The sequence below is a fragment of the Periophthalmus magnuspinnatus genome, chromosome 24, assembly GCF_009829125.3.
Source record: "Periophthalmus magnuspinnatus isolate fPerMag1 chromosome 24, fPerMag1.2.pri, whole genome shotgun sequence".
Classification (NCBI taxonomy): Eukaryota; Metazoa; Chordata; class Actinopteri; order Gobiiformes; family Gobiidae; genus Periophthalmus; species Periophthalmus magnuspinnatus.
Window position 1 is genome coordinate 6,306,430 of NC_047149.1, and position 17,759 is coordinate 6,324,188.

Genomic DNA, 17,759 nt, shown 5'->3' on the forward strand with positions numbered 1-17,759 from the left:
ACCCCAGAATGAGTCCGGTGATATTTTATTGGCTTACAAACTGCACAGAAGAAGTATGTATTTATACCTGTCAAGCAACAATCCGGGAAAAATGCAAATGTGGCATGCAATCCTTTTCTCTTTTTGACTCCATTTACATGTTAATGCTTTTTCAGAAATGTTCCACAGTATGACATTGTACATATATTTGGTATTTATTTAATTGTGGATACTGCATACATACTGTAGTGTGGAACATCTAAAAACCCAGAATAAAGCACAAAAGATACAAAGCATTAAATAATGGTAGGTTATTACATGCAAGTATTGGCTTTAGTTCATGGTGGGCACGAACCTGCATCTTTCTATGGAGATGGAAAGTTAAATTCAGGCTGTGTCCAAATACATAACCCTGGAGTCTTTAGTGCACTCTGCAGTGCACTTATTCACAGAGCGATTCAGAAACACAGCTCACCATATTTTTGTCATGTGGCTCTAGTGTCTGGGTGAAAAAAACTCAACTCTGATAATATACTATATATATATATATATATATATATATATATATATATATATATATATATATATATATATATATATATATATATATATATATATATATATATATATATATATATATAGCAGATTTCTGTTAAAATAATGATCAGATTCAACTGACACAAGTATTTACGGACTAATAATAATCATACATTTAGTCAGGATGGATCTCATGTAAACAGACTCATCAGCTTTTTATCTGAGATGTGAAAATTATCGCTCTGTTAACAGCTCAAGCTGAGGTAAGCGGCTGACGCTAGCAACTTTACACAACCAGAGCTTCTATCTGCTCCGTTCAGTTGTGCTGTGTCCAGTTAAAGACACAGTCGCTGTCCACTGTTGTTTTTCCAACTCTTCCAAAGCATTGTGGTCTACACTGACCAGCCTAGTGAATTTTGAGTGGAGCACTTTTTGGACATTCGGACACCAAAAAAAAAAAAAAACAACAAAAAAACACCTGAACTGCCATAAATGCCTGTATATCAGTCTACTTTTTACTGAAATCTTGCATAGTGTGGCTACAAGTACACAATATACTCACGCTACACAACTACTACATTTCCATACGGAGATAATAGTTTATACAACCATTATTTTTTAGATGACTGATTGACAGCTTATACTTGTTCTGATACAGCTCAAGATCATTCTAAAGATATTCAGGAAAAGGTTCATTTCTGTCCGTTGAATGTGACTTTGATACTACTTTTATCAATTAGTATCTGATTTTTGATGCATTTGACAACCCTGATAGTAATATACTACCACTAACTGACTAAATTATTAACAGACACAATGTATGTATGTTATGTTGTAGTATTAATATTGGCCTTAGAAATGGCAACTTACCTTTTGAATACCTTCCACCTGTGATTTGAAGACTTGCATGAATCTTTTATCATTATTATTAATTCCACCTCTACGCGCTGAGAACACCAGTGGAATATGAAGTGTGTCCACTGGTGACATTCCCATAAGCGCAATATAGGTGAAGTCTTTATACATCCTTACACATGTCCGATAACTATATGAGCCTTTAAGATTCTGCTCCTTTCAGGATTCTGTATCAGCATGGACAGAGCCCCAGTGTCCTCCTCCCCCATGTCCAGTCTCGGGCAGCCCATCTCCAGCCTCGTCATGCTGCAGACTGCCTGGTGTTCGGGCTCTCCTGGGACATCATTAGCCCTGCATCTGAAATATGTATGGAGCACTTTTGGACATGACTTGGGTCTGAGCTGGTGTGAGCAGTGGACAGTGGATCAGGTGGTAGAGTGGTTGTCTCGTTACCAGATGGTTGGGGGCTCGGTCCCAGTTCTGACAAGTGTATACTGTTCAGGTTTGTATACTTGGAGAAGACTTTTATTAATAATAATGCATTGGATTTATATAGCCTTTTCAAGACACTCAAAGCCCTTTACAGTGCAATATTCATTCACTCCACACTCAATGATGGTAAGCCCATATTGTAGCCTCAGCTGTCCTGGGGCAGACTGACAGAAGCAAGGCTGTCAATCTGCACCATCAGTCCCTCCGACTACAGCCAACACTCACACACTCACTCACACACCAAAATCATACTAAGCAAGGTAAGTGAAGTGTCTTGCCTAAGAACACAACTATAGTTTTCGCTTGAGCCACAGTGTGGCACCTGATATTCTCAGTGGTCTCCTACCCAAGCACTAACCAGGCCCAAACCAGCTCAGCTTCAAAGATTTGACGAGACTGGTATGGCCATTTCACTCACCTTGAATACCAGTGTCTTACCTTATCTTGACTCCATGGTGAGATTATTATTTTTCCTGGAATGTTCCAGAGAGTGACATTAAGTTATTGCTTTAAAAGCATGCATTCTTCCTGTGTATGACCTTGATTGCCTCTCCACAGATGTGACTTATGGCCTAGTAGCGTCACCAAAGTTATATTATTAATGAATTAATTCAATTCAGTGCCTTATTCATTCACTCCACACTCAGTAGGTGTAAGATGCTATTGCAGCCACAGCTGCTCTAGGGCAGACTGATGGAAGCGAGGCTGCCAATTTGTGCCATCGGTCCCGGGGACCACCACGCATCACACACACATCACTTTCATACTAGACAATGTGGGTGAAGTGCCTTGCCTAAGTACAGTTTTTTGCCACTGATGCTCCACTGTGGCACCATCTCAGTGGTCTCCCATCCAAGTCCGGACCAAGCCCAGCCTCGCTTAGGCAACCTTTTCTGCAAAATCAACTTTTCAAAGTTTTTAATCATGTTATAGTTGTTTCCTTCTCATTTTCCCTCTGAAGTTGTATTCAGAGTCATTCATGCATGTTTGCATAATCTTTATACTCCTGTATTCAAGACGTCATTATTCCGATCACCATCACCGGTGCACTCCCACTGCTCTGTACTTCATTTTCCAATTTTATTTTCTTAATCACTGACACATGTGGGATTGGACAGTGTCATGTAGTCATTTTGGTACAAAGAAAAAAAAAGTCCGCTGCTTGCTAGCGTGATGTGCAGCTATCCATCGAAGGTGCCAATGACTTCATGGAGCTTTTTTGCAATGACGTTTACAATGACATCAGCTTCCATTGGGCACTACAATTTCTAACGTGGAAATCAGCGGACTTGTTTCTTTTATTAAGTTGTTTTAGATCAATATTGAGATTTAAAATGTCCAAATTATAACACAATGATCCACTGGTATCATAGATTGTAACAGACACAAGCACAGTATGTCATCTTTAACAAAATAACTTGTTTATGATGAATATGTTTTAAGCATTTTTATCTATTTTATGCTATTTTTGCCTGTTTTTCTCATTCCCGTTTCCCCAGTCATTCCTCCTCCCTGTGGCACATTCAGACACATCTCTATACGCTCTTACCTCCTTCTCTTTTCATTCTGTTCTGTCGTGCACACCATTTCTCACCATTCTGGTACGACTGGGGCCTCCGCCGTGATGAATGTCCTCAATAATCTGCTCTTCATCTCAGGAGGAGCAGAGGGCGGCAGACAATTTAGAGCTATGGGCCTGCCGGGACACCACGCCAGTCCCGACACGCCTGGGGACAAATGTGCCAAAATGCTTTCTGCCAGTTTATCCACACAATAAACTTGTAGGTGTATGCAGTGGCAGAGTGGTCTAGAAAGGTTAAAGATGTCCACTTTAGTACACTGATTGTAAATAACTGGTTTCTCCTGGTCCTTGATCCCAGTTTAGTCCTATAACATAGACTCGGTTTGGTTCTGGTCTAGTACAGGTTAACAATGTGCGTAGCTTAGCCAATTGTGAGACAGTAAAACGATACTGTAAGCAGGAGTAGTAATTGTAGTAGTTGTTTAGCAGTGCTGGAGTTAAAAGCAGAGCATCTGAAGTAGCTGAGTACTAATAGTAGTTGAAAAAAAATCACGGTATTGCAAAATGTCATTGTTACTTCTTCTTTATGAGTAATATTTTGAAGTCAGCCTAGTTAAAGTAGTGTCCAAAGTAAAAGTATTAGTTATAGTACTTCTATGACCAATTTTAATTTAACATTTGGCTGTTGGAGTGTTGTTACTAGAGGGTTAGTGGTTGGATTCCAGCTCTGACAAGTTCATACTGTTGTCTTTTTGGGCATGTCATTTATCTTGTATGCCAGTAATGTTTTATAATAGAGCTAATGGTACATGGATTAAAGTATAATCTATTTTAATTAAACATTTTACCCATTTTAATGAATTTTCAGAGCTAATTTGATCTGCATTTAATCCAAGCTTGCCCTAAATATGTTACCCATCTTAAACTGCACATTTGACCCATTATACCAAACATTTTGACTATGTATTTGCCCCCTTTCTTACCAAACACTTGACACACCTCTTGTTGCTTCCAGCTCCATGGTGCGCATAATTGTTGACACTAGCTTGTTCTGCGTGGTGATGCTGGCTTCCTGGTCGCGTTACACAACACAGTAAATCCGTGGTCGATTACCCTGCCTCAGTGACATATGGTACTCTGCTCCTCTGCTGTTTTCTACACAGGGTTTTGGTTGTCTACTCAGTGTCTCCTGTCTCCTGTCTGTCCACTAGGAACCGTGCCGCTAAACATAATCTGGACATGGTTTAGCACAGGAGTTAGCTTTAGCATGACATTCTCAGTGATGGGCAGCACTTAAAGTTGTGGTCAAATATAGCGTAGGCAGAGGGAAAAGGCTACGTTCTCAGCAGAGTGACAACAAGTTGTACAAGGAGGTAAAGCTGGGTACTATATTTGTCCAAGTACTTTTGGACATTACACTGAAGGAAAGTGCGGAAGGAGACAGAAGGAGAGACGTGTGAGATCGTATGAATGTGTATGTACCATAGACTGTATAAAAAAGGTGAATTAGTGAATGTGATGTCACCCATAGCGTTTGACTCCAAATGAAGCTCACTGATGCTAGCAGTTATACAGGTGAATTTATATATATATTTGGAATTCTGAGTATCATAGCAACCAAAGAGCCAATCCAGAGCCAGGCTGTTGAAGGTAACGCCAATTCCTGGCCGCACCACTGGTTTAGCAGGGAGATAAATAAAACCTGTTGCTAACGCTAGCAGGAGCGACCCTGGGGAAAGAAGGCGCTTAATTTGTCTATTATTAAAGTTCATATCTTGATTTACGGACAAAAATGTGAAATAAAAACGCCAGGATCATGGAGAGTGGGTTAATACAAAAACTGACAGCAGCAGTTACAGACATAGGGCTGACTGATTTCACTACCGAGTGAATTGGAGCTGAAGCACATCCATGCTCACTTCCTATTTGGAACTTGGGTTAGCCATGTCCATTTATATATACAGTCTATGGTCTATAGTATGTAAAATTTGCAGTGTTTAAAGAAGAAGCTTTTGTTGTATAGTTAAAATCTGACACCTGTGGATTATTATGTTATTAAATTTGCAGAGCTGATTCCCGTCTTACGATACGTCCTTGGTAATGTCATCGCAACAAAGTGCTGCACGCTGACGGTCCCTATTAAGAAAATTAAATTGGAGAGAGAAGTACAGAACAGTGGGTGTGTACCGGTGAAAACATAGACAGATAGTGCAGGAGAATAAATATTACTCACAATCGCTCTGAATATGAATGGGGTACATGAAGCTCTGAAAAGTCAATTTTGCACAACAGGTCCACTTTAAAAAAAAAAAAAAAATTATGTAAAATCAACGTATGAATTTATGTTCTTTTAAGCTTGTACGATTGTGATTATTAAAGAAACATAACAATGTAACAAAGAGCAACAACAAACCTTCTCCCGTAGCTCCTCCTCTTCTTCACCAACACTATCGAGACAATAAACTGTATATATAAATGCACATCGCTAACCTAGTCGCCCCGTTCCAAACAGGGAGTGATCATGGGCACGCGTCTGACTCCAATTCACTTTACATTAGAAAATTGTCACCTCTCTCTGTAACTGCTGCTGTCAGACTCACCATTTTGGTCATAAAATGTTCGTATTCACCTATTCTGCATGATCTTAGTATTTTTTATTTAACTTTTATGTCAAAAAATCAAGATATGAACATTAATAGGAGACAAATCAGCTGCCTTCTTTCCCCAAGGTCGTTCTCGCTAGCGTTAGCAACAGCTTTGATTGACAGCGTTGCTAAGCGCCCACCTCCTGCCAAACCGGAGGTGCATGCAGGAAAGGGAGTTACCTAAAACTATCTTGCTCCTGATTGGCTCTTTGGTTGCTATGATACTCACGGTCAGAATTCCAAAAATGGAAGTCGACTCCAAATTGGCTCCTATAACTGCTAGCCTCGAGGAGCTTCATTTGACTGGAGCTGAACGCTGTGATCTAGACCCAAAGGAGAACCAGTATTCCGAGGGTCAAGCTCCAAAGTCCAACAAACACGTCTCTCATTAGTCTGTAAGTCAAGCTTGGTTGAGATATAAAAATTCAATCATGTCCAGTAGCAGCTCTTCATTATATTGTTCGTTCACTTATAAAGCAACAGGCAAACAGACAGCATTGATTTCAAATGTCCAGAGATGTTTTCCTTGAAACTAACTGGTCTTTTTGCATATTGGCTGCAGGCTGCCCAGGGCCTTGTTAGAGCCATCTGCTTTAGAACAGAAAATGCTGTCAATACATGCATCTAAAGCAGGGGAGGGTATGATGAAAGTGCTTCAAAATATTAACAAAACATCTGATTTATAATTTGAAGTTTTTGTAACTGGAAGAACACAACTTTCAGAAATGCACACAATTTTCAGCACTGAGGGACTGAGGAATGCGAAATATCTGAAGGAGCAGTGCAAGAAACTGTCGTAACGACTGACGGAGGACCAAAGACACAGGACTTCGGGAAAAGTTTAACAATGTTTATTCACAGGTTTTAAATGTGCAAATGAAGGTAGATCAGGGAGTTGAGAGCGGGGTTGTTTGCCATGGTCCAGGGGTAGAGCAAGAGCAGCAGGGTCAGAGACGAGGTGAGCTGGGTCAGAAGATGTGGGGTTCGTACCGGTCATGGAGAGCAGGGTCAGAGACAGAGGAGTTGAACGGGTCCAGGGAGCAGGACGAGGAGCTAAAATATCTAACTTAGAACGAGTAACAAAATGCAAAAACGTGAAACTGAGCCAAGGAGAGTTGTATTACAGTGGATACACGGACGATCTGGAGCTGATTGCCAGGTCCTGGCTCCCCTCGTCCTCCCCAGGTGCAGCTTGATTACTGATTAGATGCAGGTGTGCACGGGAGGGGGGGGGGGGCAGTGCAACAAAAGGCAGGACAGACGTGATGTTACACTGTAAAAGAAGGAGTAAAAGTTACTCAAGAAAATGAATATGAGTATAACCACCTGTGATCTTTCACAGTTGTGCGTGTAGATGTGCTTAATGCCATACATGGGAACATTCCGGGAAATGCAATAAACAAGCATTTAAAGGTCATATATTACACAAAATTGACTCTGAGCTTTAAGTCATGTTATAATGTTATTATTTTCCTCCAAAACTGGAGTTAAGTTTTGTATCATTCAAACATAAACCTAAATATTCAGGGGTTGTGTGTTAAACATGTCTGAATGAAACAAAACACAACTCCAGGTCTGTTTGCGATGAGGAAACAACATTATAACATCGGTCAGAAATAGCCTAATATGGGCCCTTTAACATGCACCAAGACAGAAAAGGCATAAACTGACGCTTAAGCATAAGAACACAGGTTAATGCAAATAAATCTGTAAAGGTATAAATCTCTACATTGCATTTCAAGCTATGTTAAAAGCCATGGTAGATCCCAATATATACTGGCACCATCAAACTAATGTGATCTTTACACACAGACGTATACAGGCGTCTGAAATGTAAATGTGCTGCTTAAGCTCACATCCACATGCAGCACGGGTCTCACAGCCCGGGGCAGTGGACTCACTCAACAATACTGCTATAATAAACATCTGAGCCCTATATATGCAAATGAAAATTGTCTTTAGACCGTTAACATTTAATTGATATTTTGCAGCTGGTCATCAACATTCTCTGAGGTGTAGCTAACTGTGGGCACTGCTCTGTCTGGAGCTCAACTCCAGACTTTAATCTGAGCTTTATATGCGCAAAATCTAAACATAAAGAAGTGACTTGAGCGCCAACTACAACAGGTGAGCTGATCGGTGCTGTTCAAAGTCTCTCACACATTAAAATTACAGCCTCAACTATTTTTCAGCTCTCACCTTTTTGTTGAAAATGAAACACCTAAACAGAACCATGAACACCCGGATTGATCACAGGTTCTTGAAAATCTGCTGTTTAAATCAATTTTGTATTTTTTCTTCAGTTTTCAGATGATTTTTAAAACTTTTTTGACCACGTTTACTTATGTTTGCTGATGTGCGCATTGTGTTACCATGGTAACTGCTGAACATTCCACCATTGAATACATATGTAGAACACCCCAGCGTGATGTCACTGCAAAGCATCATTTATAATATATTGTGTGCACAGCAGGAAGATTATATCTTCGACACGTTTCTGTTTGGAGTTTGCATGTTCTCCCTGTGTCTGAGTGGGTTTCAGTGACATCTTATCAGAGGTCGGCAGTACTTAGTTACATTTACTCACTCTTACATTTACTCACTCTTACTTGAGTGGCTTGTACTTCTCAGAGTAGTTTTCGGACACCATACTTTTACTCCTACTTGAGGAATATTTTGTTTGCAGTAACAGTACTCTTACTTGACTAAAGGTTGTGGCTTCTCTTCCCACTGTGAGTACGTCTACAAGTGACAAAAGCTTTATGTTGACAATATGAAGGTATTTGAACATTTGTGTTTTTTCCAGATATGATTTAGTGTGTCTCATGTTTGTAGTCTTTGAAAATACTACATTTTGAAAATTATTTATTGTTTTGTCCTTCCAACTACTTTAATTAAAAAATATAAATCAAGTATTACATCCTGACAGTTATTTTGTTACATTTACTCATGAATTTTATTACATGAGTAATAGATTTGTTTTTTCTGAAATTCTGAAATAATATGGAAAACAAAACTGAAACGATCATGGTCATTTTACCGAAACCTTTCTAAAACTGAAATTCAAATGAGTACTGTTTAAATGTAATGTTTATATTAGTTTGAATTGTGATTTTAATGTCTTACTTATTCTGTAAATCACTTTGAATTACTTTGTGTATGAACCGTGCTATACAAATACTGTTCTGATCTGTCTATTTTGCCTATTGTCTATCTTAGTGCGCTAACCGTAAATCAGGACATTGTCCATACAGGTCATCTGTGGTACTGCACGCAGTAAAGCAGAAAAGTCTCTCTGCTGGCTCACATGTGTTAATTACTCTATAATTAGTTCATGGAAGGCATTTCCTGTAAGTATACGATAACTTCTAAGTCTAAGTCTAAAAAGCTAACGGTATTCATAAATAAGATGTGTTTAAGCAGTTAAAGTGTACAAAAAAACTATTTACAAGCTAATTTACAACTTATGTTGAGTTACTAGAGTGCATTTGGTTGAGCATTAGCATATTAACATGTGGTTCGCCGTATTTCTTTGCAAGATTGCTAATGTAAACTGTATTTTGTTACAGTTTCACACCTGCCATATAAAGAATACTTACTGTGTTGAGATGTTTAACTCCTGGGTAGTAGAAACAAGGTTCTATGAGGCCAGAACAAATACACTTGCTTTAGCTGAAATGGTTCAGTGATAATTCAACTGGTGTTTTTCACATTCAAAATATGATAATGTCAAACTCCCAGGAGGGGAAGGAGCCAGTTTTCCCTATTGATTACATGAGTTTTCATAAGGAATATCCAAAAATTCTCAAATGTTGAACTTGGTCATTTACATTAGAGACTAGATACTCAAACTCACTGTGTTTCAACAAACATCTGCATTCTAACAATATTTATTTTAACTCTATTAAATAATATTGGCCTATAGAGCACAGTAATGCCATCTAAACCCAGCAATAGATAAACATGCATCCTCTCTCCTTATGAGTGCATGTATATGAACAATAGCAGCTCTAAGAAGGACTGGAGGGAAGAGAGCATTTGACCCCAATACATGTGATTATGAATGCAGTTAGCAGGCAGGCGCATATGTGCTCACACTGCACATGACGAGTCACTGGGCCTAAAGTCTGCTTCCAGAGTCCACTAAGGTATTCACACTTTGCATTTGACCCATCCTTCACTGTCGCTCGGCAACCTGACAATACAGACTCAGGCGAAAACAACGCAGCAAAAAGCAGATATAAACAGAAAGTCATTTTCCCTCACCAAATCCTAACATGATCTTGTAATCTTTGACTTATATGTTGAGCCGACATGTTAGAAAAACAAAGCTAGTGCATGTTAGCTACAGCTGTTTCCTGGCACTTGCGTCAAGAATGAAAATGTTATATTTCCAAACCCAATGCATTGCATAAAGAGATGACAAAACGTGTAGGCAAGGCAAGTTTATTCATATAACACAATTTACACACAAAGTAATTCAAAGTGATTTACAGAATAAGACAGACGTTAAAATCTTTATTCACACAAATCAAAACATAAATATTCATCATGAAATTAACATTAGAAGAGAAGAGTGCAGAATAAAAACCTTTCAGTCGTATGCACAGCTAAACAGAACCATTTGGAGCCTGCATTTAAACATTGTCACAGTAGAGGCCTGTCTCACATCTACAGGGAGATTGTTCCAGGTTTTAGCTGCATAAAACTGAAATACTGATTCCCCATGTTTAGTCCTGACTTTGGGCACCAGCAGGAGGCCAAGACTGAACCAGGACTAAACCAGAACTACAGCAGGAGGCCAGTCCCTGAGGGCCTCAGTGTGAGATGGCTCATATGGCACTAACATGTTGGAGATGCAGAGAAGTGAAAAAAATACAGAAAAAACTGACAATAAACTCGAAATAGTTTTGTGTTTATGCTTTAGCTGCATCTCACAGAGCCACAAACATCTTTTTTTTTTCTAAACATCTTTTCGTGAATCGCTCAAATCTGCCTTATTTAAGAATATAATTCAGGTACGATTTAGACTTTATTTATTAAGAAAACATTTGTAATGATTGGATGACGTCAGTGTCTCTCGAAGCAGAACGCTGCCCCTGGACCTGGAGCCGTGCCCAGAGCATGGAAACACGACTCGACTGAAGGGAGCTGCATCAAACAGACTCGCTCCAAGGCGACCCCAAGCAAACTGTGCCCAAGGAAAAAGGGCCAAAGTCTGGTCTCAAGGTCTAGTCCTAATGTCTTGTCCAAAGTATGGTCCTAAAGTCTGGTCCAAAGTCTAGTCTCAAAGTCTGGTCCCAAACCTAGTCCAAAATCTGGTCCAAACTCTGGTTCAAACTCTGGTCCAAACTCTGGTTCAAACTCTGGTCCAAACTCTGGTTCAAACTCTGGTCCAAACTCTGGTTCAAACTCTGGTCCAAACTCTGGTTCAAACTCTGGTCCAAACTCTGGTTCAAAGTCTGGTCTAAAGTCTGGTCGAAAATCCTGCCGAAAGTCTGGTTCGAAACTCTGGTCCTAAAGTTTGGTCTCAAAGTCTGGTCCAAACTCTGATCCAAACTCTGGTTCATAGTCTGGTCTAAAGTCTGGTTGAAAATCTTGCCCAAAGTCTGGTCCAAAGTCTGGTTCCAAAGTCTGGTTGTAATGCGGGGGTTGTGTTGCGGGGGTGTTTCACAAGTGGAGTACTATCTCACACTCTGGGTTTTGGACTGATGGGATTGTGTAACTTTCAGACAGTCACAGCCTTCATGTATTTTGCTTCTTTTAAGCAGAACATTTGCAAAATCTTAAATTCCATTCACTCAGCAAAAGAACAATAAAGATTTATGTTTATGTTTTATGTTTTAAAATATTGATGAAACAACCAACACATTATGTAACAGTATACTAAATAATGAGTGGGACATACTCTCCCATAGTTTGCAGGAGATGATAAAGTACCTTTTAGAGTTCACCCACAAAATATAAGGATGATGGTTCAATTCCTGTCACGCCACATCCTTATGCAAGCCACTTTGCCATTCAGCCCCAGGGCAACTGTGACTCCTGTAGTTACTAACCACCACTTTTGTACCGATCTTTCACAAATATTCTTTATACAACAATATGAACCAAAGTCAACTCTTTTAACAATATTTAAAGGTTCACTATACTTGCTTGGAATGTTCAACAAGATGGAATTAAATTTTGTACCTTGGATTTATTGCATTTCATTTTTTATTGCACAGAAATACCCGGAAAAACCTGCATTCTTACTGTGGCTTGGGTCATCTCTCCATGGATCTGACCTATAACTTGGCCCGATTGTTTCACCGACTTTTCTCCATGGAGACAGATGAGTTTAATGCCATACTATAGAACAGGGGTGTCCAAACTTTTCTTATTAAGGGCCACATATAAAAACACAGACAAAGCTGAGGGACGATTGAGGGCCATAGACTGGTCACGAATACAGTGAATACTTCAAATCTGTGTTATTATTACAAGTTAGACTGAACCACTAGACCTTTATTCATGCTTACATCCTTAATTGGACACATTAAATATTTGATATGGGCTTGTTAAAGTAGATTTTCAGTAATATGGGCCAATTCACCTGGAAGCTTGAGGGCCAAGAAAAATTGGTCTGAGAGACACATTTTGCCCCTGGGCCACAGTTTGGACATGCCTGCTATAGAACCTTCAAAATGGAGTGATAACATCTCCATAAAGACAAGCATGTGGCCGACCCTTCAGCAAAAAACTTATTTAATGCACCTTTAACGAAAGAAAAAAAAAAGAAAAAAAAAAGAATGTTGGGTGGATTTCTGTAAACACATTTGAAAGGGTAAATCAAGAAACAGGAAATTGTGAGAGGCGTAGAAGTTTGAAATGACAGTGAGTTGAAAGCTCAGGCTGTTCATTCCTCCTTATGGCTGTGAGTAGAGTGCAGCCGAGCTCGAGAGTGTGACGCACTGACAGGTCTGCAGAATGAACTAAAACTATGTGATGATTAAATGAAATATATGCCTGGCCTTGTTTGATGTGTCCTGATAGTGTCAGCCACTGTTTTTCCCTTAGTTACATTTAATGATTATTTGAGCCTATATTTTAATAGATTCGTGCTATATCAATTTAGAGTTTGATTTGGTTTTCAGCTTTTTGTTTCTTGTTTCCTGTGGACGTTTCCTATTTGCACGACTCTAACACAATCAATATTTTAATTAGTCCTGAAATTATTATATTTTAAAGGTGCTGTCAGCCATTTTAAGATATCTTTGGGAAATATTTATTAAACTGCAAACTTAGTCATTTCTTCGTCACATGTGCAAACTTTTGAAAACTTGTGCATGTTATAATCTCATTTGGCGAAGTATTCCACCTACTCACACACATAACATTTAGATTACATATGTTACCTAACGTACCTCGTAATGACCGACAGGGGGACCAAAGACACAGGACTTCAGGAAAAGTTTAACAATGTTTATTCACCGTTTTTAAATGTGCAAATGAAGGTAGATAGATCAGGGGGTTGAGAGCAGGGTTGTTTGCCGTGGTCCAGGTGTAGAGCGGGAGCAGCGGGGTCAGAGACGAGGTGAGTAGTACCGGGAGAGGTGCGCTGGATCGGAAGGTGTGAGGTTTGTACCGGTCGTGGAGAGCTGGGTCGGAGACAGAGGAGCTGAGCGGGTCCAGGGAGTGGGATCACAGTGGATATGTGGACGATCTGGCGCTGAGTGTCAGGTCCTGGCTCCCTTTGTCCTCCCTAGGTGCTGTTTGATTACTCATTAGATGCAGGTGTGCATGGGAGCCCAACTCTCTACCCAGCTCCAGGCTCAGACACAGAAGGGAGGGGGGAAAACAGTACGACAAAAGGCAGGACAGACTGGGATCTTGACATTACCTTTTATTGTTTTGAAAATGCTATATAGGCTTTAAGACCTCTGTAAAACCCTTTATTTACCAAGTTGACGCTCTGAATCACGCTCTGAATCTCCCCTCCCTCTGCTCTCTAAGCTTAGTCACACAGCTTCAGAGCACTATCACATTAGAATCAGTGTGCATCTCGCTAATGAAACCACTGCACATCGCATCAGGTTTGTCAAGTTATTGTGTACAGTTTGGTTTCAGGTTTTTTATATTTTTGGGGAGTTGTGTGGGAGCGTGGATGACGTAGGTTTGTGGGCTGAGCATGGAACAGACTCATACTGAGAAAGAGATTGCTAAATTATTCAGACATGCGTGGATAACATCTCAAACCTCTTCAGGCATGTTTTTGATGAGGAAAAAAAATGTTATAACATGGTGGAAAACTCTTTTAAGAAAATCACGATATACACAATTCTAAAAAGCTCGAACGCCACAAATAAGGCAAAATCCATTACTTTCAAAAAACCTCTCTTAAGATCCTGGCAATCAACCAAGTGTTTAGAGCAAATTGCTTGTCAGGAAGATGAATGCAGCGGTGTAGCGTACAGTAAGGTAAAGGTAACGCCGCTCACCGTCCTCAGCAGGGTGTATTTATAGGCACGCACACACACCACGGGAGGCACAATGTCCTCAGCAGGATGTATTTATAGGCACGCACACAATCGCCCAGGGAGGAGGAGATGCCAATTATAGAAACCAGAGACAGCACAATCAGCTACATCGGGGAAAAAAGCCAGTACTGCAACATGGCTGGAGTTAAATAGTGCTGGGCTATTTTTAGATGTATAGAGGATCTTATTTTGAATAGCGTCTATTCCAGTATGGACATGGTTAGGGTAATTGCACATACGGGCCGATATTAAAGGTTTTTACTGCCTTAAAAATGTGAAAAACTGAAGTAGTTCATTTTAAACAGTTTGCAGTGGTGCAACGTTATTCCTCATTAATTATTCCCTGCAATTACTTTAGAAGCGCGTTTCACAACTCTCTGAGACCAGCGCAGAGATTTGCCGTGGCCTGTGATGGTAAACAGCTACTAGCATGCTAAGCAGCACTTCCTGATTATCTGAGAGTAAAATGGTTTCTTATTAGACGCAGACAGCACGCAGTGGTCTCTGACATTTAATGGCAGCAAAATTTTTTAAACAAGACTATCTATAGATGGGTTTTGTTTGTAGGCTCATTGCATTATATTCATTTCTTTGGTAAAAAGTTTAGCATTTAAGCATTCGTCACCAAATATCACAAACTATGACATACCAGGGCTGTTTAGGTGAATGAAAACCACTTTAGGCAATGGCAACCTAAGTTCAGTTGTGATTGTAGTAACTTTTCTAACCCAGTAAAAGTGCAGTTCCTTTAAACTGCAAAATCCTACAATCACATAAAGCCTGCGGACTACCCGATGTCCTCGCACCACATTTTGAGAACCACATTCTAAACCTGTCATTGCATTGTTTTTTCCCCTTATCATGTCCTCACAGCACCATGTATTTCCCCCCTCACACACACACTAGCCATGGGAAAAGGTGCCAATTATAGCAACTCTGTGACTAGCTTTCGTGCGCTAGCCCCTTGCTACCTATGCCTGCACTAATCCTTTGTTATTAATTATATCTTCCGACACGACAAGCCTACACAGTTCTCCTGGTGTCAGTGCCCCGGCGTATCCATGGCAACAGCCTCTTGGTCCCGGCTCTGTGGGGCGTACGAGTATGTGGTGTGCGTGAAGCGACGAAAAGCGGGTCGAGATGCTGCAAAGAAGGATGCCACGGCTGACAGGATGGGTGTAAGTTAATTGGAGCTAATGGAAAAGAGATAGGGAGACATGCACAGGGCTGGAGGAGCACCCATGGGTGTTCACAAATCAGCAGAGATAGCTTCCTTTCTACTTGCTTCAGTTGGTCTCTGTTCATGGGATTCAGCTTCCTGTTTTATGCAACATTTTGAGGACTTTTTCCCATTCAAAAATTATTTATTTTGTTTAAATAGTATCGGTAATTTCTATGGCTGTGCAGTTCTCATCATTGTGAAACCCATGGGCAAGATAGGAAATTACGTATTTTACAATAAATATTTGAATGCCTCTTTGCTTCTGATATGCAATATAAAAAACAATGTAAAATATTATGGAAAATGGTAAACGGTCACATTTTTATACAGCGCTTTTCCACCTTCAAGGCACTCAGAGCACTTTACATCAAGGATCCACTCACACATTCAAACACCAATGTAGCAGCATTCATCTGTGGAAGCTGTAATCAAACTGCCAACCTGTGGGTCAGTGGATCTGACCGCTCAACCAATGCTGTTTATGTCGAGAGTGGGATGTGAACCACCAACCTTCGGATCGTTGGATAAACATGCACCAACTGGGCTAAATTTAAAGCTGTAGTATGTAATTTTATTGCCAAAAAACAGAGTAAAATAAAAGTGCATTTTTCATTATGGATGTTTTTATTGCACAGAAAAAACCTACAAAAGCACACATCCTTATTGCGAGCAGGCTTGCTTCTCCACAAACCTGATTTTTACTTGGCCCGGAGTATAAGGCCTCTTCCTGCTTGTTTCCATGGAAATGCTGTTTCTTTGGCTACAATATTCTACAGTATGGCATAAAACGTATCTATGTCTATGGAAAATGTTCCAAAGTATGGTTTTAACTTGTGTTTCTGTGGACCACCAGAAAGTTACTTACTATCACTGGAAGTTTTCCACACTTACCTGTACTGCACTGACAGCTACAAAATGTAGTGCTGGGCTATTTTTAGATTTATAGAGAATCTTATTTTTAACATTCTATATTTTATATCCCAGAATACTCTATCCCAGGACAAATGTGTTTAGAATAACAGTGTACACGGCCCAGTACAGCTTTTAAAGGGACCTGACTTTGACTGTTTAGTTTTTAAACAGTTTTGCAGTGGTCCAAAGTTATTCCTCACTTCTCTTATGCATCTGACCATCCTAATTATTCACCCCAAGAAGTTAATAAGCATTTTTCACAACTTTCAGAGAATAGAGTGGAGTTTTACCATGACCTCTGATGCTAACAAGCTAACAACAACTAGAATGCTAACGTGCACTTCCTGATTATTTGATAGTAAAATGCTTTCTTGGTGACCTGAGGTTGTTTTAAATGTACTTTGTAAATGCATTTCACATTCACATGAAAGTTCCATTGCTTTGTTTGTCAGGTGTTTATGTTTTTAGGCTATTTACTGTAGACTATAAAAAACCTTTCTAAAACAACTCAGTCACAAAGCAGGAACAAATAAGCTACTTTGTTTTTTCAAAAGAATGATTCAGGCTCCATAATCCTACAAAGACTGAATCATTCTTAATAAACTATTTGTTCAGTATTAAAAGTGACTCAAAATGGACTGTTGTGAGCTTTAAGTCATGTTGTGATGCTGTTACCTCATCAAAAACATACCAGGTGTTGTGTTTTGTTGCATTCACACATGTTTGAGTAATCTTTTGTCATTAGTCTGTCTACATCTCCAAAGCTCAAAATGCTCTGTTCCACCTTGTGATGTCACAAAGAGGTAGTTGTCAAGTTAACAGCTCCTTTTACCTTTTGCGTAGTAGAGATTGGCAGTTCAAGGGCTGAAATTATCAAAATGATTCTAGTGAAGTTGTATAGAGTTTAAAAACACAGCGGAGCACTTCCTGTTTCACCACATGACATCACAAGGTGGAACAGTTTGAGAGAAAAACTCACTCTAAATATGCAGGGTTTGTGTGTTAAACATGTGAATGAAACAAAACACAACTCCAGGTCTGTTTGTGATGAGGAAACAACATTATAACATAGATCA